The 22,151-nt window shown below is 40.8% G+C and overlaps 1 protein-coding gene across 5 annotated transcripts in view; it reads right to left on the reverse strand.

The window, feature by feature from the left end:
* Positions 1-22,151, reverse strand: part of msra.1.L (methionine sulfoxide reductase A, gene 1 L homeolog) — a 183,210-nt gene that overhangs the window by 145,753 nt on the left and 15,306 nt on the right. The window contains exon 1 of one of the 5 annotated variants that reach the window (XM_041562081.1): positions 2,194-3,145. The gene's annotated coding sequence lies outside the window, so the exon portion shown is untranslated. 5 annotated transcript variants of the gene reach the window in all.

The raw sequence follows: 22,151 nt of genomic DNA on the forward strand, positions 1-22,151 counted from the left end.
CCATGGTACAAATAAACACTCACCCCAAATCTCACCCTAACTGACCTTCAGACTGGGCCCCCTTAGCTCATAACAAGGTTACAGATATATAGAAACATTGGGGTAACAGTCACCCTGCTATAGTTCCAGGGGTACCCAGGGTACAAATAAGCACTCACCCCAAATCTCCTCCTAACTGACCTTCAGACTGGGCCCCCTTAGCTCATAACAAGGTTACAGATATATAGAAACATTGGGGTTTCACCCTGTTATAGTTCCAGGGGTACCCAGGGTACAAATAAGCACTCACCCCAAATCTCACCCTAACTGGCCTTCAGACTGTGCCCCCTTAGCTCATAACAAGGTTACAGATATATAGAAACATTGGGGTAACAGTCACCCTGCTATAGTTCCAGTGGTACCCAGGGTATAAATAAGCACTCACCCCAAATCTCCCCCTAACTGGCCTTCAGACTGGGCCCCCTTAGCTCATAACAAGGTTACAGATATATAGAAACATTGGGGTAACAGTCACCCTGCTATAGTTCCAGTGGTACCCAGGGTATAAATAAGCACTCACCCCAAATCTCCCCCTAACTGGCCTTCAGACTGGGCCCCCTTAGCTCATAACAAGGTTACAGATATATAGAAACATTGGAGTAACAGTCACTCTACTATAGTTTAAGGAATGCCCAAGGGCACAAATAAGCACTCACCCAAATTATCACCGTAAATGGTCTTCAGGCTGGGCCCCCTTAGCTCATAACAAGGTTACAAGCATATTGAAGGAATGGGTCCCCACCCATTGCAATGATTTGTCCTGGGATTGTCAGCCCCAAAGTTTAGGAACCACTATGATAACTGATAAAAGTAAAGGGTAAGCTGAAACCTTGCACCAGGTATGGGACCTGTTATTCAGAATACTCAGGACCTGGATTACAGATCTTTCCGTTATTTGGATCTTCGTACCTTAAAGGGGACTCGTCACCCAATAAAAATATTCCATATCCTATTTTATCACATTAGTCAAGCAAAAATAACTTTTATTACACTATATAAATTATTTGAATCCTGTTTCCTTCAGTCTGGGAATTCATAATTATAACAAGCAGGCAGGAGCCATTTTGTGGACACTGTTATTAAGACAAGCCTTGTATCATCTCAGAATCTTGTTTGTGCACCAGAATGGGGGACCTGATGTCCATCCCCATGTCCTGGCTACACAATTAAATGGTGAAGAGAACGGGGGAATGTGGGGAGAGCAGTGACATGTAGGAAGTGCTGAATGGAAAGTGAAAGTAACTGCTTGAGGCATAGAGGAGGGGCAGACAATATTTGATTGGCAGTTTAGATTTTTTAAACGTGTTTAAAAAAAACTATGAACGTTTTAATAAAAATAGAGTTTGGATTTCATGTTTAATTTGAAAAGAACTTTAATTATACAATTTTTTATGTCTGGGTGACAGGTCCACTTTAAGTCTACTAGAAAATCATGTAAACATTAAATAAACCCAATAGGCTGGTTTTGCTTCCAATAAGGATTAATTATATCTTAGTAGGGATCAAGTACAAGCTACTGTTTTATTATTACTGAGAACAAGGAAATGATTTTTAAAAATTTGGATTATTTGGATAAAATGGAGTCTATGGGAGACAGCCTTCCCATAATGGGTTTCCCGATAACAGATCCATACCTGTAATGCCAAATATGCATTTCCTTATTCTTTCTCTCATAGCAGACATTACATTTTTATTTCAGACACATTTGGTACCAGCCCCTCAAGCAACATTTGTTTGCTCACTCCCCCGTCAGACCCTATTTTGGCTCGAACAGACGCAAGACTGAATAAACTCAACCTTTTCACCAGTAAGAGAAATATAACTAGAGAGGAAAGCAGCCCAGGCCACAGCACTTCCAATCCATGAAGAAGCCAGCAGATGAAAATGCACAAAAAAATAGCACTACAGCAAATTTGGGGTCACACTAAACAAAACTCATACTGAAAATAAAGGCAGAACGAACTGTCATTGCGACACAAAGCTCTACATGCGCTCACCTACGCAACAACTCCCCTTGATACAGCCCCATGCACTTTACTCCACTTTTTTTTTTATATACGGAAAGCCCCGGAGAATTCTCGGAAAGCCTCATATTCAACGGAGAGAGACAATGATATTAGAAACACAAACATAGGACAACAAGACAATGCTCACATGGTATGTTTGCCCTTCAGGTGCAGATAGAGGGTCTCGCACTGCCAATTCGGGTCTTGGCTAATTGCAGGGTAGATAAAGAGCTTCTGATATCAGGCAGCCCACAGAGCAGCCACGCTAAGGAACTGTTGCTTCCCGAGCACAGCGAGGAGCAGGCACAAGGTTAAGCACAAATAACACTGCCTCCTTCCCGTTCTTTCTGGGCCAAATTCTTTGCCAAGTTGCTTTAGGAGATGGGATAAAAACCCACAATTAATGTAAATTCCAACTCTTTTGCAGTGCTTTTGCAAAGGATCCATTTAAAAACAAAAATAAAAGGAAACATTTTCTGCCTTGCACACAATACTGAAAAATGCTCTTGTGTACAAAGTGCCGAGCCGCCGTTTCCGAGAGATTCGTGGTAAAACGATGAAACAAAACAGAAAAAAAAAAAGAACAACTGTTCTCAAAGAACCAAATGAAAGACAAAATAATTAGAAAGTACGATAATGTTGGGGGGGCATTCGTTAACTTTGATAAATCAGACAAAACTGTGTCGAACATGGATCCGGAAAAGCCCGAGAGATTTCAAAAGCCTTCCAAGTTTGACAGCTTTAAGCAAAAAAAAAAAAAAAAAAGTTTGCCTTTTTAGCCCAGAATAGGTTTTCTTTCCTGAAGCGAAGAACAGGAGACAAAAGGAACCGATTTGACTGAGCTGTGCCAAGTCTTGGCGTTTCTTTCTTTTTTTTTTCCGTTTACCCCCCTTCCTTCTGTCTCTGACTCTCTTTTGCTTCCAGCATGGCAACCTTCCCAATTTTCGAGCAGCCTTGGCAATGCTCCAGCCTGTGCCAGTCTGTCGGAGTCCCTCCTTTCCAAAAGATGCTCTTTGCGGATCAGTTCATATATTAAAAAGAGAGGAAAAAAAACAATAAAGAAGAGGAAGAGAAGAATGGAGGAAAAAGACAATGCGACGACTGCAAAATCCGTAGCCAAAATTCTTGCAATGACGAACCTCTCTTCAACCTGGCACACCTGGTTCTCATTCCCGCATCCAACGTGACTCTTCGCTGGCCATGTATAATTTTTGTATTGATAAAAGCCGGTGCAATTTTAGGAGCCATTTGTTATTCTGGGATATAAAATCTGTTCCCCGTCAGGAAATGTCCGCATGCGACACATGCACAACCTGCTGTAACCAAAAAAGAAATCTTTTGGGGGAGGAGGGGACAGATGGATATATGTGTGTGTGTGTAACTTTAACATGTGCCACAGACTTCTTGGAATTGGACTTGGGTTTCCCAAGCTGCGGGGGAACCATGGGAGGGCTCGGATCGCGTGAATATTAATTTCCAGTACAAATGAGTAAGGTGTGCAATTAATTCGAAAGAGCTCTATTTTGGGAAAACAATGAAAATTGAAAAGGTGCAGAAAAATGACGAGGTGTCAGAAAGGTTGAACAGACAGGTTGGTTTCATATATAAATGGGCAGAGAGATAATTAAAGGAAGTTCTGCTGAGTGGACACAAAAATGCTTATTAATTAACTTGCTCTTGTCTCTTTCTTGCAAACTGCAATGAAATAATAAAGTTGTAGAGCCATCAATGTTGTGCCCATCCCTAGTTGCTACCCATATCTATATCTAAAGCTATCAGCTTTTTACCACCCCAACTGGTTATGCCATTGATCCAACCAAATAAACTCTTCAGTTTCCCCTACACCAGCGATCCCCAATATTTTGCTCTCGAAACCCGCGGATGATGCTTCCGGTGTTCTAAAAGCAGAAGCTCATTTTTGGATTTCTGATTTGGAAGTAAGCTTTGGAGGCTTGAACACCATGTCTACTACTAAACAGACCCACCTGTAGTCTGTTAACCCTTTAAGTGCCAGCAGAATTTCACATTTTGGTTACGCGAAATGCCAGCCGTTTTTGAAACATTTTGTGCTCTCTCACTTTAGGGGCATTTTCTGAGGGGAAACTTATAGTTTACCTAGGAAAACTATACATTGTTTTTTTCGGTAGAAACTGAGCTTTCTAAATCTGCCTGAGTTTTCATGTATTTCCACCTGTGCAAAAAAATTTATAGTGCTAAATACCAAAAAAAAATGAAAAATTACCATTTTTCATCGTATATCAATTTATACCAGAAAAATATTTAATTTTACGGATGAAAATCCAACTGATTTGGAAAGCCTTATGTCTCTCGAACGTGCCAATACCAGATATGTATAGTTTTAGGGAGATTTCGGATTTCTGTACAGCAAAAACTCCCGGCAGTATATTACCGAATTTTGAAAGCACTAAGGCAGAAAACGGCATGCTTTAGATTCCAAGGCAAAAAATCCTGAAACTGTAGGTTTACCCCAGAAAACCATACATTTTTGAAAAGTACACATTCTGCCGATTACAAAATGGGTAACTATGTCTCTCTACTCCCAACTACCAAACATAAAACCTTGTCTGAATATAGCGGTTTTTCAACAAAAAATTCAAAATTCTGAAAAATCATTTCAAAGGTTTTATTTTGCTGCTCCGCATATCCCAAACTATATTAGGTACCAAGAAAAAGCACCTGAAATATGATTGCCAGGGGTCCACTGAACAGTTTGATACCCATTATGCATAGGTTTACCAAAGTATCTGGCATTTAGAGACACCAATATGAAGTTAGCACATCCAAATTGTTCAGGACTTTACTTCAGCTACTGAGAAATCAACACATTGACTGCATTTTTTGTGGGGTAAAAACACAGAAATATATGTTTACCCCCCAAACCCATATATTTTTGGAAAGTACACATTCTACTGAATCTAAAATGGGTACCCATGCCTTTCTGCTCCAAACTACTGAGTCGCAAGGCTTTCCCAGAATTGTCGGTTTTGGTGAAATATCTGAAAATTGCCTCAAACCTTCAACTTCCCAGCACCATATCGCCCATGTATCATTACATACTAAGAAAAAGCACCCTAAATATGATTGCCAGGGTTCCTCTGAACATTTTGGTGGTCATTGTTCATAAGTTTAGCAAAGTATCTGGCATTTAGAGGCCCCAAAATGAAGTTAGCGCATACAAACAGTCCCGTGGGTAACTTCAGCTAATGAAAGATCAACACATTGACTGCATTTTTGTGGGGTAAAAACACAGAAATATATGTTTACCCCCCAAACCCACATATTTTTGGAAAGTACACATTCTACTGAATCTAAAATGGGTACCCATGCCTTTCTGCTCCAAACTACTGAGTCGCAAGGCTTTCCCAAAGTTGTCGGTTTTGGTGAAATATCTGAAAATTGCCTCAAAGCTTCAACTTCCCAGCACCATATCACCCATGTGTCATTACGTACTAAGAAAAAGCACCCTAAATATGATTGCCAGGGTTCCTCTGAACATTTTGGTGGCCATTGTTCATAAGTTTACCAAAGTATCTGGCATTTAGAGGCCCCAAAATGAAGTTAGCGCATACAAACAGTCCCATGGGTAACTTCAGCTAATGAAAAATCAACACATTGACTGCATTTTTGTGGGGTAAAAACACAGAAATATATGTTTACCCCCCAAAACCCATATATTTTTGGAAAGTACACATTCTACAGAATCTAAAATGGGTACCCATGCCTTTCTGCTCCAAACTACTGAGTCGCAAGGCTTTCCCACAATTGTCGGTTTTGGTGAAATATCTGAAAATTGTCTCAAAGCTTCAACTTCTCAGCACCATATCACCCATGTATCGTTATGCACCAAGAAAAAGCACCCTAAATATGATTGCCAGGGTTCCTCCGAACAGTTTGGTGGCCATTGTTCATAGGTTTACCAAAGTATCTGGCATTTAGAGGCCCCAAAATGAAGTTAGTGCATACAAATAGTCCTGTGGGTAACTTCAGCTAATGAAAGATCAACACATTGACTGCATTTTTGTGGGGTAAAAACACAGAAATATATGGTTACCCCCCAAACCCATACATTTTTGGAAAGGACACATTCTACAGAATCTAAAATGGGTACCCATGCCTTATTGCTCCAAACTACTGAGTCGCAAGGCTTTCCCAAAGTTGTCGGTTTTGGTGAAATATCTGAAAATTGCCTCAAAGCTTCAACTTCCCAGCACCATATCACCCATTTGTCATTACGTACTAAGAAAAAGCACCCTAAATATGATTGCCAGGGTTCCTCTGAACATTTTGGTGGCCATTGTTCATAAGTTTACCAAAGTATCTGGCATTTAGAGGCCCCAAAATGAAGTTAGCGCATACAAACAGTCCCGTGGGTAACTTCAGCTAATGAAAAATCAACACATTGACTGCATTTTTGTGGGGTAAAAACACAGAAATATATGTTTACCCCCCAAAACCCATATATTTTTGGAAAGTACACATTCTACAGAATCTAAAATGGGTACCCATGCCTTTCTGCTCCAAACTACTGAGTCGCAAGGCTTTCCCACAATTGTCGGTTTTGGTGAAATATCTGAAAATTGCCTCAAAGCTTCAACTTCTCAGCACCATATCACCCATGTATCGTTATGCACCAAGAAAAAGCACCCTAAATATGATTGCCAGGGTTCCTCCGAACAGTTTGGTGGCCATTGTTCATAGGTTTACCAAAGTATCTGGCATTTAGAGGCCCCAAAATGAAGTTAGCGCATACAAACAGTCCCGTGGGTAACTTCAGCTAATGAAAAATCAACACATTGACTGCATTTTTGTGGGGTAAAAACACAGAAATATATGTTTACCCCCCAAACCCATACATTTTTGGAAAGTACACATTCTACAGAATCTAAAATGGGTACCCATGCCTTATTGCTCCAAACTACTGAGTTGCAAGGCTTTCCCGAAGTTGTCGGTTTTGGTGAAATATCTGAAAATTGCCTCAAAGCTTCAACTTCCCAGCACCATATCACCCATGTGTCATTACGTACTAAGAAAAAGCACCCTAAATATGATTGCCAGGGTTCCTCTGAACATTTTGGTGGCCATTGTTCATAAGTTTACCAAAGTATATGGCATTTAGAGGCCCCAAAATGAAGTTAGCACATACAAATTGTCCTGTGGGTAACTTCAGCTAATGAAAAATCAACACATTGACTGCATTTTTGTGGGGTAAAAACACAGAAATATATCTTTACCCCCCAACCCCATATATTTTTGGAAAGTACACATTCTACAGAATCTAAAATGGGTACCCATGCCTTTCTGCTCCAAACTACTGAGTCGCAAAGCTTTGCCAAATTTGGCGGTTTTGGTGAAATATCTGGAAATTGCCTCAAAGCTTCAACTTTCCAGCATCGTATTGTCCATGTATCATTACCAGCATAAAGCATCCTAAATATAAACATATGGGTCTACTAAACAGTTTGATGCCCAATGTGCATAGATATACCAAACTATGTGGCGCACAGAGACCCCCAAATGACAATATGTATAGACATTTTCACGGCTGACGCGCTGGCTGCTGCAATATAACCACCCGGTGTGTGTATTATGCGACATTAGACCACCTAACAGTACAGAGACCCCAGAAAACCATATATTTTCAGAAAGTACACATTCTGACGAATCCAATATGGGTAAATAAGTGTTTCTACTGCAAACTGCCAAACTGCAAAGCAATGCTGAACATAACGGTTTTTATCAAATTTCTGAAAATCGTCACAAAGCTTGAATTTTACCCCATTATATGCCCCACATTTCGTAACTTATAAGCATAAAACATCCTGAATATGAACGCCAGGGGTCTACTGAACACTTTGATGCCCAATATGCATAGATATACCAAACTATGTGGCGCACAGAGACCCCCAAATGACAATAGTGTATATACATTTTCACGGCTGACGCGCACTGGCTGCTGCAATATAAGCACCTGGTGTGTGTAATATGCGACATTAGACCCCCCTAACAGTACAGAGACCCCAGAAAACCATATATTTTCAGAAAGTACACATTCTGACAAATCCAATATGGGTAAATATGTGTTCCTACTGCAAACTGCCAAACTGCAAAGCAATGCTGAAAGTAATGGTTTTTATCAAATTTCTGAAAATCGTCACAAAGCTTGAATTTTACCCCATTATATGCCCCACATTTCGTAACGTATCAGCATAAAACATCCTAAATATGAACGCCAGGGGTCTACTGAACACTTTGATGCCCAATATGCATAGATATACCAAACTATGTGGCGCACAGAGACCCCCAAATGACAATAGTGTATATACATTTTCACGGCTGACGCGCTGGCTGCTGCAATATGAGCACCTGGTGTGTGTATTATGCGACATTAGACCCCCCTAACAGTACAGAGACCCCAGAAAACCATATATTTTCAGAAAGTACACATTCTGATGAATCCAATATGGGTAAATATGTGTTCCTACTGCAAACTGCCAAACTGCAAAGCAATGCTGAAAGTAGCGGTTTTTATCAAATTTCTGAAAATCGTCACAAAGCTTGAATTTTACCCCATTATATGCCCCACATTTCGTAACGTACCAGCATAAAACATCCTAAATATGAACGCCAAGGGTCTACTGAACACTTTGATGCCCAATATGCATAGATATACCAAACTATGTGGCGCACAGAGACCCCCAAATGACAATAGTGTAAATACATTTTCACGGCTGACGCGCTGGCTGCTGCAATATGAGCACCTGGTGTGTGTATTATGCGACATTAGACCCCCCTAACAGTACAGAGACCCCAGAAAACCATATATTTTCAGAAAGTACACATTCTGACGAATCCAATATGGGTAAATATGTGTTTCTACTGCAAACTGCCAAACTGCAAAGTACTGCTGAACGTAACGGTTTTTATCAAATTTCTGAAAATCGTCACGAAGCTTGAATTTTACCCCATTATATGTCCCACATTTCGTAAAGTATCCGCATAAACCATCCTAAATATGAACGACAGGTGTCTACTGAACACTTTCATGCCCAATATTCACAGATTTACCAAACTATGTGGCGCACAGAGACGCCCAATTGGATATATAGTAGATAAAATTTACAAGACATAACAAAATAATACAGAAAGTGTGAAATTCAAATAAAATTACTAAAATCCAATAAAACCACAAAAATCTATGCTTTTTTTTTCAGACTAGTGTAATCAGACATCAGAATTACAGTTTGAATATTATAGCTTGGCAAAATAGGTTTTACGGACAGAATAAAGCAAGCAACAGTTATGCAGCGCTGAAAATGCAATAAAATGGCTAACAATGCACCAAAATCCCTAAAATTTCCAAATAATCACCGAAATAACATACAAAAGGTATTGCACAGTACGGTTAGCGAATACGCTATTCGCAAAGGCAATAAAACATTTTTTTGAGCCAAAAACACAACAATGCAATATGAAAAAAAAAAAAAAAAGCTACACAACAGTGTATGTGTGTGCGCATGTGTACAATTGGTAAATTGCATGTTATGTGCATGTGTTTGTGTGTGCAAGTGTATGTACCCCCCCAAGTGTGTGTGACCCCCCTGATCCCCCAAAAAATGTATGTGAGTGTGTGTAAGTGTAAATCTAAGCATGTATTAGTGTATAAAGTGTGTGTAAGTGTATTTTGTGTGTGTGTTACACTAACCTGGGGTGTGTAGCTGCAGATCTGTGTCCATGATGGCAGGAGGAGTGGAGAAGCAGGAGGGAGTCGCCAGATCCGTTGATCCGATGCGTGGGCGTCGCTGGAGGGACCCGGAAGTGCAGGCAGCAGCAGCAGCGCGCAGCCACGTGCGTCTGTTGCGTTTTTGGGGGCCCCTGGACGATCGCGCCTCAGGAGCCCCTTTCCCACCCGCTCCGCTCGTTGCCTAGGGGGTTGTGAGCGAGCGGGGAAGGAGCGAGCAGCATTTAAAGCCACTCCTGAGCTCCCTGCACGCTTATGCTGCAGAACGTAGAATCTACGTTCTGTGGCATTTCAAGATACTTTTCCACAGAACGTAGATTCTACGTTCTGTGGCACTTAAAGGGTTAATCCACATAGGGGATACCAAATAGCCAATTAAAAGTCATTATTGGGCAAACCCTGGTAACTTTCGTCATGCTCTTGTTGCTCCCCAAGTTTTTGTGTAAAAAAAAAGTTGGGGACCCCTGCCATAATCCATCAGGTCAATCAGCCCCCTTTACATACTAAATTTGACCAACGGCCCACTCAGCAAGATATGCACAGAATAAATTATATGTTGATGTATAGGAATAAAAAAGATCTTCATACATCTAGTCCAGTAATTCCCAAACTGTGATCCTGGCCCCCATATGGGAATTGGAAGGGGTAACAAGGGCTGCTCAAGGCTTAATTCAGTAAGACTTGCTGAGAATGCCCATTCACTCTACTAAATGCACCTTCAATTCCCAATATTTGTAAACTTGTAATGAACCAAGCAAGGCCCTGAACAATGGTTACACCTCCAACTGAAAAATTCTGACAACTCCAGCTCACACGAGAGCAATCATGGTTCCAATAAGGAGGCAGAAGAAGCACATTCTATTTTTATGGCAGGGACTGGAATGGCTTTTTTTCAGAAGACACAACTAAACCATTATAATAATGGATCCCTAGAAAGGTAAATTAAAGTATGACTGACCCATTGCCTCAACGATCAGATGTGCAGTATGGCCAGTGTCCAATGGCACGGCACCATTTGATATATGGCTCCTCTCACTTCCATATCTGCCCAAGCTGCTTCTCATTGCACCATTTGAGTTATGGCTTATCTCATTTCTAGTCAATGCCTCTCTCATGCACTGAGAAGCAGCATTGGCAGATATGGAAGAGGGAGGAGCCATATATCAAATCGTGCCGAGCCATTTGGACATTGGCCAAACTGCGCATCTGATAGTTGACAAACGGATCATATTTGACAAACCGATTATGATCTAAGAAGATCAAACGATGGTCTCTGAGCTTCTCTGTAAGGTTTAATCCATGCCAAGACAGTTGGGCAGTACCAGTCAAAACGTGGCCTGCTCAACCAAATGCGGGCACCTAAAGATAAACGTTGTGCACAAAGAACAAACAATAAAAGCGTCGGAAAAACAGATACATGCAGCCTGTTCAATTCAACTCAACCAACTCTGGAATTTAAACTCTCGAAAACCATATCCCGAAGACGGCACGCAGATGTAAGATAAACACGGGATAAAGGAGTTCAGTGCATTTATGGAAATATCTCAGGAGATAGGATATGAGTAGACCTCGCATTTAACAATCTCCCCTTAAGAGCAGTTCAGATGTCGGAGTGCCTGTAACTCTCCTAAAACTCTCTTCGGGGAGGAATAATGGCTGGTAAGCAACGCCATAACTCATGGGCTCCGGAGAGATTCACTTTGCCTGCAGAAAAAAAGAGACACTTTATGGAAAACTTGACTACACTGATAGTGTTTCACAAACCTAAAAAAGGATGAGACAGCAGATGCTGTATAGGAAAGGAAAAGCGTGGACTGATCGAACATTATAATCAGCATTATGTGAAGGTGGAACAGTGGTTCAGATAGAGGCAGCACTAAAGGGACACTTATTTTTGTTATCTTTGTATTGCTCTAATGGAATTAGACAACAGCTCTTACACTAATAAATTACTTAATATAATTAATTGATGGCAGCAATGCATAAGGAGTATTTTCTACTATACCCTTATTCTGTCCATACCCTTATTCAGTTCCACTGCTGTATCTGGCATGGAACTCCCTTTTCGTCCAGTTACATATACACTACTAAAATGACTATTCAACAGTGACATGAACCACTCACCACCACCCCTTCCCAAGGGATAATGTTTCAAATTTATGCCCAGGCATATTGTTATTCTGTTGTATAGGTCTTATCAATACAGCTGGTATACTAACAAGTTCAGATGGAGAGCTCTCAACTTGGTCTTTATTCATATGAAGTTATCTATATATTTAGTAGTGGAAGGGCTGAAGGAAAAAGAACCACTGTTTCTATGTCATCTACTGTAACTATAACTGCTATCCCACAGCCACAGCCCCTTGCCAGATACATGTACTATATATAATATAATATATCCAAATACAACTATAGACACCATCTCTCCCTACTATACCTGCTATCCCACAGTCACACTCCCTTCCCAGAGACTATTATCCACTGTTACTATAGACACCATCTCTCCCTACTATACCTGCTATCCCACAGTTACACTCCCTTCCCAGAGACTATTATCCACTGTTACTATAGGCACCATCTCTCCCTACTATACCTGCTATCCCACAGTCACACTCCCTTCCGAGAGACTATTATCCACTGTTACTATAGGCACCATCTCTCCCTACTATACCTGTTATCCCACAGTCACACTCCCTTCCCAGAGACTATTATCCACTGTTACTATAGGCACCATCTCTCCCTACTATACCTGCTATCCCACAGTCACACTCCCTTCCCAGAGACTATTATCCCACTGTTACTATAGGCACCATCTCTCCCTACTATACCTGCTATCCCACAGTCACACTCCCTTCCCAGAGACTATTATCCACGGAACCTGGCTGAAACATTATTTGGATTAAGTAGAACTTAATTTGTATAATTGACAGGATGCTGGGAGATCCCACAGTCACACTCCCTTCCCAGAGACTATAATCCACTGTTACTATAGGCACCATCTCTCCCTACTATACCTGCTATCCCACAGTCACACTCCCTTCCCAGAGACTATTATCCCACTGTTACTATAGATAGCATCTCAACCTACTATAACTGCTATCCCGCAGTCACACTCCCTTCCCAGAGACTATTATCCACTGTTACTATAGGCACCATCTCTCCCTACTATACCTGCTATCCCACAGTCACACTCCCTTCCCAGAGACTATTATCCACTGTTACTATAGGCACCATCTCTCCCTACTATATCTGCTATCCCACAGTCACACTCCCTTCCCAGAGACTATTATCCCACTGTTACTATAGATAGCATCTCTCCCTACTATAACTGCTATCCCGCGTCCTAACAACCAAGACTTTGGAGGAAGAGGAGCGGCAGCGTGGCGGCTGTCCCTGCCGACCCCCTCGAACCGCTAGAACACCAGGGTGAGTAACCATTGTTACACATGTGGCCCGGCCCAAATCTGTACCTGGCTGTGCCAGTAGGAAGCTTCGCACTTTCACAGTAATATAAAGAATGTCTTCAGTTCAGTGCAACTGTGCAAGGCTGAGAGCAGCGAGAGTGAGTCACACCAAGCAGCCCGCCAGCTCTTTGCCACCCAACCGCATCATTGACGTCATTGACACGTATACTCACGTCGCACTGCACTGCCGCACCGCACAGAAGGAGCTATTACTTGCTGGCAAGAGGGCGAAGGTGAAGGAGGGGGTTTCCACCCGACCGAGTGGCCATGATTACTGAAACAAATTATTAAATAAACGCTTCAAAAAATGAAGAAAAAAAAAAACAAAAAAGAATGGTTGTGGGTGCACACCTGAGGCCAATTTCAAAAAAGTCTAATTCCCTGTCTCAGTAATTCAAGTAAAAATGCTAGTGCATATAGTTTTGAAACAGGGTTGTTTAGTTACAAAGTTATGATCATAAAATTGATAAGCCACCATACCGCGTCAAGGTAAACCCCATACGGTGGTCCCTTACTTGTTTACCTTTAATCATAGTAAAATAGGTATCTTACCTCTCTTCTTAATAGCATTTATATGAAAAACTCCTGAAGGCAGTCTCTCCCACTTAAAAGCCGCATAGCAGTTGGCGGGGGAGGATTTAGCTCACAGTTTGAAACCAAGGCACGGGAGTTTTTCATATAAATGCTATTAAGAAGAGAGGTAAGATACCTATTTTACTATGATTAAAGGTAAACAAGTTAGGGACCACCGTATGGGGTTTACCTTGACGCGGTATGGTGGCTTATCAATTTTATGATCATAACTTTGTAACTAAACAACCCTGTTTCAAAACTATATGCACTAGCATTTTTACTTGAATTACTGAGACAGGGAATTAGACTTTTTTGAAATTGGCCTCAGGTGTGCACCCACAACCATTCTTTTAAGAAAAAAAAACCCCATTAAAAGTGTGCCCCTCAATGATGGCGTCCTAGACAGCCGCCTACCCCTAGTTCCGGCCCTGATCCCTGCAGTGAGCACTAACCATCTGTTTTTTTGGAGTGCTATTAATGCGGTAACATTGCTGGGTTTAAAGTGGGTGTGGTCTAAAAACAGGGAGTGGCTAACACTGGCTTCCATTATTGGCCCTCCACCATGTAGATTAGAAAAATTCTGGCCCTCTGTACCATATAAATTGGACAGCACTGACCTAGACCCTCATGTTGTATACAAACAATATGGCAGGTGCCACCCAAATGTATAAATATAAACTAAGTGCTAGTAAGCTATTAATGTTTATGGTCTTCGGTTACTAATAAATAGTTATTGTCATTTCTTATTAAATATCAAGTAAAGTAAGGAATTTATGTTAAAGTCAACATATTCTTTTATAGAATAGATCATTTTGCTATTAATTCAGTTGCCTGTTTGGTAAAGGATGATAAAATGGAACAAATGATTTATCAATATATCTTGATATACTGCCAGAGCAGCAGGAAAAGATAAAAGGACTCACACTAAAAAGCAATTAAAACAGCAGAAAATCACTTAATTGAAATATAATACCTTAGGGTCAGCAACTCTAAGAACATGATTTATGCAAATTGTCAGACAGAGCAAAAAAACATTAAAAAGTGGAGGTTTGAGGGGGAAAAAATCCTGATTAGATGACGGGCAGATTTTCATTTACGTATAGTGAATAACGCAATCGGCTCATGATGGGGAATGTGAGTTTAAAGTGATACTGTCATTGGAAAAATACTTTTCAAAATGAATCAGTTAATAGTGCTGCTCCAGCAGAATTCTGCACTGAAATCCATTTCTCAAAAGAGAAAACAGATTTTTTTTTATTCAATTTTGAAATCTGACATGGGGCTAGACATATTGTCAATTTCCCAGCTGCCCCAAGTCATGTGACTTGTGCTCTGATAAACTTCAATCACTCTTTACTGCAAGTTAGAGTGATATCACCCCCTCCCTTTTCCCCCCAGCAGCCAAACAAAAGAACAATGGGAAAGTAACCAGATAACAGCTCCCTAACACAAGATAACAGCTGCCTGGTAGATATAAGAACAGCACTCAATAGTAAAATCCAGGTCCCACTGAGACACATTCAGTTACATTGAGAAGGAACAACAGCAGCCTGTCAGAAAGCATTTCTCTCCTAAAGTGCAGGCACAAGTCACATGACTGGGGGCAGCTGGGAAATTGACAAAATGTCTAGCCCCATGTCAAATTTTGAATATAAAAAAATATATTTGCTCTTTTGAGAAATGGATTTCAGTGCAGAATTCTGCTGGAGCAACACTATTAACTGATGTGTTTTGATGTTTTTTTCCCATGACAGTATCCCTTTAATAATTTTGCTGTACATGTTAATCAGCCTGGCCATACAATTTGGGGAGATTATATGTTTTACATATATTTGGGCCCTGCCGCTACTACAGACGTTATTGATGGAGACTATACTGAAAGTCGTGGTTTGCTGAAATACCCAACATGAAAACACCCAAGCACCAGTTCCGTTCCTCGCGCATCCTTGCGTGCCCTCTAACAGAAAATATTTTTTTCATTGTGACAGGCTGAATGGACTGCTGTGAAAAATGGAGACATAAGGGGTCTAAGAGCAGAAAAGACTGTCCTTGTGTACTGGATGTCTGTTTACATGAAAACATTTCAAAGCCAAAAGGGATCAATCTGAAGAGAATGTATAAAAGGGCATCATTAAAAACAATTTACAAATCTGGACATAAATTCTGGTGCTATGGTCAGAGGTCCCTCTCACAAAACTCCCTCCATCTCTCAGGCAACTTGAGAAGCCTCAAGGCAGAGATGGGCAAAGTCATATTGCCTCTGCTTCTGCTGCCTAATCCCTGTTTCCAGGGCAAACTTCCAATTAGTGGGCTCCTGTATACAGCAACATCCCTGCTAATGAAGTGGTTCAGAAATTCCATGTATTACCTAGGTTTTCCACCTGGACAGTTTTTTACCTAATGGCAGGGTTTGTGCGAATGCCACATAAGGGAAATATATATATATACACGGTGCTACTCAAAAAATAAATTTGAAAATAAAGTCAAAGTGAACAAAATCTAAATTTTAATTTAGTTATCGAGGATTTACTCACAGTTCACCCCAGTCCCAAGGTGCAAGTCCAAAACAGTATTTCAAAAAAAGATGTGAGGACCTCCAATAATGAAGCAATTAGTTAAAAAATTAGAAAAATTTATTAGGACATAAAAACCTAATGCGTTTCGTGCCTATTGGGGCACTTACTCATACTCCTATGAGTAAGTGCCCCTATAGGCACGAAACGCGTTAGGTTCTTATGTCCTCATACATTTTTCAATTTTTTTAACTAATTGCTTCATTATTATTGGAGGTCCTCACATCTTTTTTGAAATACAGTTTTTTTCCTGCCAAGGTTGGACCATTATGTCATTATTTCACCCCTTTGCATTACTGTTCCGTTCCTTTTGGCATTAACCTAAACCCATTATGCCATGGCCCACCTCCTTTTGCTTCTGCCGCCCCCTGCAAGCAGTACAACATTTTTTAAAAGGTGGCAACCCTAACCCCACCCTAACCCACCACCATTTTAGGGGTCTGCAGTTTTAGATTACTGTATGTTGCCTAAATTGGACTATAGGGAGGTACTTTATTCTTTTTTAGAGTTCAGTCACAGACCCCCAACCAGGGCCTGAACTAGGGGTAGGCAGAAGTGGAATGTGCCTGGGGCACAATGCTGGGGGGGCACCAGGCACAAACCTCTTGTCGGCTACCCCTAGTCCAGACGGGACCCATGTCCCCTCATTTGTGTTCCAAATCGCATGTGTGCCTCTTTGTAAATGCACATTCTCATGCACTGGGAGTTTCCTTAAATGAGAAGGATCTAGGGGTCTTTGTAGATAACAAGTTGTCTAATTCTGGGCAGTGTCATTCTGTGGCTACTAAAGCAAATAAAGTTCTGTCTTGTATAAAAAAGGGCATTAACTCAAGGGATGAAAACATAATTATGTCTCTCTATAGGTCCCTGGTGAGGCCTCATCTGGAGTATGGGGGCAGTTTTGGACTCCAGTCCTTAAGAGGGATATAAATGAGCTGGAGAGAGTGCAGAGACTAAGTGCAACTAAACTGGTTAGAGGGAGGGAAGAGTTAAATTATGAGGGGAGACTGACAAGGTTGGGGTTGTTTTCTCTGGAAAAAAGGCGCTTGTGAGGGGACATGATTAGACTTTACAAGTACATTAGAGGACATTATAGACAAATAGCAGGGGACCTTTTTACCCATAAAGAGAATCACGTACCAGAGGCCTCCCCTTTAGACTAGAGGAAAAGAAGTTTCATTTAAAGGAACAGAGTAGGGGGTTCATCACAGTGAGGACAGTGAGGTTGGGGAATGCACTGCCGGGTGATGTTGTGATGCTGATTCAGTTAATGACTATAAGAGGGACTTGGATGATTTCTTGGACAAACATAATACAAAGGCTATTGTGATACTAAACTCTATAGTTAGTATAGATATGGGTATATAGAATTTATGTGACAGTAGGGAGGGGTGTGTGTATGGGGCTGGGTTTTCATTTGGAGGGGTTGAACTTGATGGACTTGATGTCTTTTTTCAACCCAATTTAACTATGTTACTACGTAACTATGCAACTATGTAACTATATGTAACTATATGTAACTGCCCCCAACCACCATACTCATTTCATTGGATCAATAGTACTTTCCTGTAGTAACCCATTGCAATCAATTAGCCGTGATTTATGGAATTTAATACAAATAATACTGCTGTGTACATTTCTATCAGGAATGCACATTTTGCAGCAGAATCCTAAGCTCTCACATGGTTTCCTTATTCGAATACTTCATCTTTCTGCCGATTGATTTTCTTTTCCCCCCCCCTAGACAAAATAATAAAAAGTTTGGCAGGTTTTAGGTGCCGAGATATATATATATAGTTGTGCAAAAATAGGTTTCCCAGGGGGCTATATGTTGGAGTGCTGGGGTAAATTTCTATTAATTTGTATATCAAGCCGTACCCACGTGCACCCAATAAAAAGGGATTGAGCTGCATTTTTTTGATTTAATTATATTAAATATGGGGAGGTGGCGCTCTCCTTGATGCTTGCTCTCCCAACCCCCGCTTAATGGTGTCTTTGGAAGAGATCATGCTAGACAAAGAGAAAAGCAGGTATGATCTTTCTCCCCCCAAAGATAATACTTTTTTCACTTAGGATAGGACTGACGCACGGACACTGCCTTGACGGGCGCGTCAGCTTATGCATGCTTTGTACAAACTTTGTAACTAAAAGTGTCTCTTTTTGTGTTAGTTACAGTTCAGTTGTGCAAAAATAGGTTTCCCAGGGGGCTATATGTTGGAGTGCTGGGGTAAATTTCTATTAATTTGTATATCAAGCCGTACCCACGTGCACCCAATAAAAAGGGATTGAGCTGCATTTTTTTGATTTAATTATATTATATATCTATATATCTATATATCTATATCTATATATCTATATAATACACAAAAGCCATGAATATCCTGTAAATTATATCCTTATAAACGGTGAGTAGTGATGTCATCAGTTATAAACGGTGAGTAGTGATGTCATTTCTGTCACATGACTCACTAAAATTTGTGTATTATAATAAATAAAGTACCCCCAGTTGTAAAATATGAGGATATTAGAAGTTACCTCGGAGTTCCATGACCTGTATAAAAACACTCGGCCTTCGGCCTCGTACTTTTATATGGTCATGAAACTCCTCGGTAACTTATAATATCCTTATATTTTACAAAAGGGGGTACTTTATTCACTATATCTATATCTATCTATATATATATATATATATATATCTATATATATATCTATATATATATATATATATATATATCTATATATTATTTTTTTTTTTTTTTTTTTTTTTTTTTTTTTAAACCTGCTTGGGGAAAAAAAGAATCAGCAGGAAGCCAAGTATTTGAATGAGGAAACCACACAAGAGTTTAGGAACTCCAAAGCCAAGTGCTCGAGCCCAAAGGCTCGATTATTCTTAAATGGGACCCCTAAAGTCATATGATTTTGAAACTCTGGAAAACTGAAAGCAATATTTTTTTTTGTTTAAAATAGATAAAATCTATTTTTCCCCCACAAATATGCACATTTGAGTTAGAAATCTGCTCAGCCAAATCTTTTGTAGAGAATTTAGTATTCGGCGATTTCAAAAACGATGGATTTGGTGCATCGCTATTGTACGACGTGGCACAAAAAATACAGGTCGGTGATTCGTTAACTTGAAACCCGTTACCCAGAAAGCTCTGAATTACGTAAAGGCTATCTCCCATAGACTACATTTTATCCAGATAATTAAAAAAAAATTTTTAAAAGGTTTTTATTTTGCATTTTATAACAACAAATAAACAAACATTATATGGTTTGCGGTTCCATCTTCTTACAAACATTATAGCACAGCTTACATATTTAATACATTTGAGTCCTGTATATTTGCATACACTCTATTTCAGAAAGGTTCTGATCCTGTTAGTCCTAAATCCCTGGAATAGGTGGTGCAGCTAGTTCTGTCACTGTTAGCTTATCCCCCTTCATCCTACGGCTCCTCTATGGCTTCTAGCCAATCTCGCCACACTAGATCATACTTCTGGGGACATCCTCTTGCAGTGTAGGTGAGTTGTATTAGGGGGAGTGTTGCTTTAATCAAGTTCAACCAGCCATTAACTGTGGGGGAGAGGGGGAACATCCAATTCAGGAGGATACATTTCCTGGCATAGAACAGTAATGTACGAAAGAGTATTCTCATGGCCGTCCTAGGGGTGACCTCATCTATTACACCGAGAATGCATACCTGAGGAGTTAATAATTGAGGCAGTGCAATTTTATCCTGGATATAGTTGAGAACCTGAGACCAGAAGGCTTGGATTCGGGGGCATAACCAGATAAGATGTAGATAAGATGCCTCTGAGGCCCTACACTTAGGACACTGTGGTGATTGCCGTCGGTTCATACGGAACAGCCTATTTGGGGTTAAGTGGAGTCTATGTAGGATCTTGAACTGGATTAGTCTATCTCTGGTTGAGACGAGGTAGTCATAGGACCTAGCCGTCGCCTCTTCCCAATCTTTGTCCTCTAGCCCCGGGATGTCTCTGCTCCAGGCTGCACCCGCTGCATGAAATGGAGGTTTAATAGTAGCTAGGAGAAGCGAGTACAGCCTGGTGACAAGTTTTTTGGCGGTGGGGGCTCTAAGGGCTGCTTCTATTTTAGAGGTTGTGAGATCCATAGCGTTGCCTTGAAATTGGGTAGTGGTGGCCTGTCTAAGCTGGAAATAGGAGAACCAGGGAAGAGGCTCCTGGGTTTGGACATGTTTAAATTCAGCCCTAGGGCGCATCGCTCCATCCGTAACCAAGTCCCCTAGTGTACGTAAGCCCCATTGTGGCCATATTTTGTATTCCGCTATGTGCCTCAAGTGTGGGAGTAAGGAATTTCCCCATAGGGGTAGTTGGGGCGACAGAAGAGGTAATGCTAGATTGCAAACTTTAAGTGCTGCCACCCATGCTTTGTATGGGGTGATTATAATAGGGTGGGTGGTGTGTAGATCGGAAGATTTGCGGAATGGGATATATGAGAGGGACTCTATTGAGCTCGCCAAAGTGGCCTGCAATGGGAAATTTGGATTATACGAATCTGGATTAAGCCACCAGTGTATATAGTAAATCTGAGCAGCCAATGAGTAGAAATACCACTGCGGGAGGCCCAATCCCCCTTCGCTAACAGGTGCCCGCAGTTTGGAGATAATTAAAATTTTTACCAATTATTTCCTATTTCTCTGTAATAATTAAACAGTAACTTGTACTTGATCCCAAATAAGATATAATTAATCCTTATTGGAAGCAACACCAGCCTATTGGGTTTATTTAATGTTTACATGATTTTCTAGTAGACTATGGAAATCCAAATTACAGAATGGTCCATTATTTGGAAAACTCCAGGTCCAGAAAATTCTGGATAACAGGTCCCATACCTGTAGCATTAACATGACTATTTATGATTAACTTTAATGGCACCCAACGGTAAGTGCACACAGGGAGGACAAAATGTGGGGCCCCAAGATTTCTGATGATATGTGTGTGAGGGCAACAGGACATACAGTAAGTAAATACTTCTTTTTCCAATTTGTCCTGTACAAAAAAAAAACCTTTTTGAGGTGCCCAGAATACACACACGCTTGTTTCTGCAGACACCCAAACTGGGACCGTAACCTCTTGATTTCATATTGCGGCCATGCGTGCAGAAGAGAAATGCGACTTGCAGAAGAAAGCAGAGAATCAGGGCTGTGATGGGCTCCCGAGGGACAGGCTTATTTATGGCCTCAGCTCAGATAATCTCACGCAGAGACAAATTCACGCTAAAGGTATGAAGCAAGTCTGTGCGCCTCCTCCGACTTCCAATCCATCCGAGAACACAAATACACATTTGCCCGGAATCCATGCATTTCAAATCAGAGAGAGGGGTCTCAGGGGAGCCACGGACTGATGAGACCTGCCAACACAGGTTTCCCAAATGCGCTCGGGCCCTCAGCGTCGCTCTTCTCCTTCTTCTTCACACGGCTCTCTGTGTTAAACATAAATGTTCTGCCCAGTCTTTTTAATGGAAGAATTAAAGAGAAAGGTTTATATTTCTCAAATAAAAAAGCCCAGAGCTCTACAATGAGAATCTTAAGTGTATCTTTGTTCTTAACCAGTCAATAAAAAGCGGCCTTAGCTCAGAACTCAATGTATCTACTCAATAGATCTGTACTAACACTGTTAACACAATAGATACAATTTAGATTGTAAGCCCTAAGGGTCAGTGACCACACCTTCCAGTGCTCATTTACTGCAAATAC

Source organism: Xenopus laevis, chromosome 5L (assembly GCF_017654675.1).
Source record: "Xenopus laevis strain J_2021 chromosome 5L, Xenopus_laevis_v10.1, whole genome shotgun sequence".
In the NCBI taxonomy this organism is placed as follows: Eukaryota; Metazoa; Chordata; class Amphibia; order Anura; family Pipidae; genus Xenopus; species Xenopus laevis.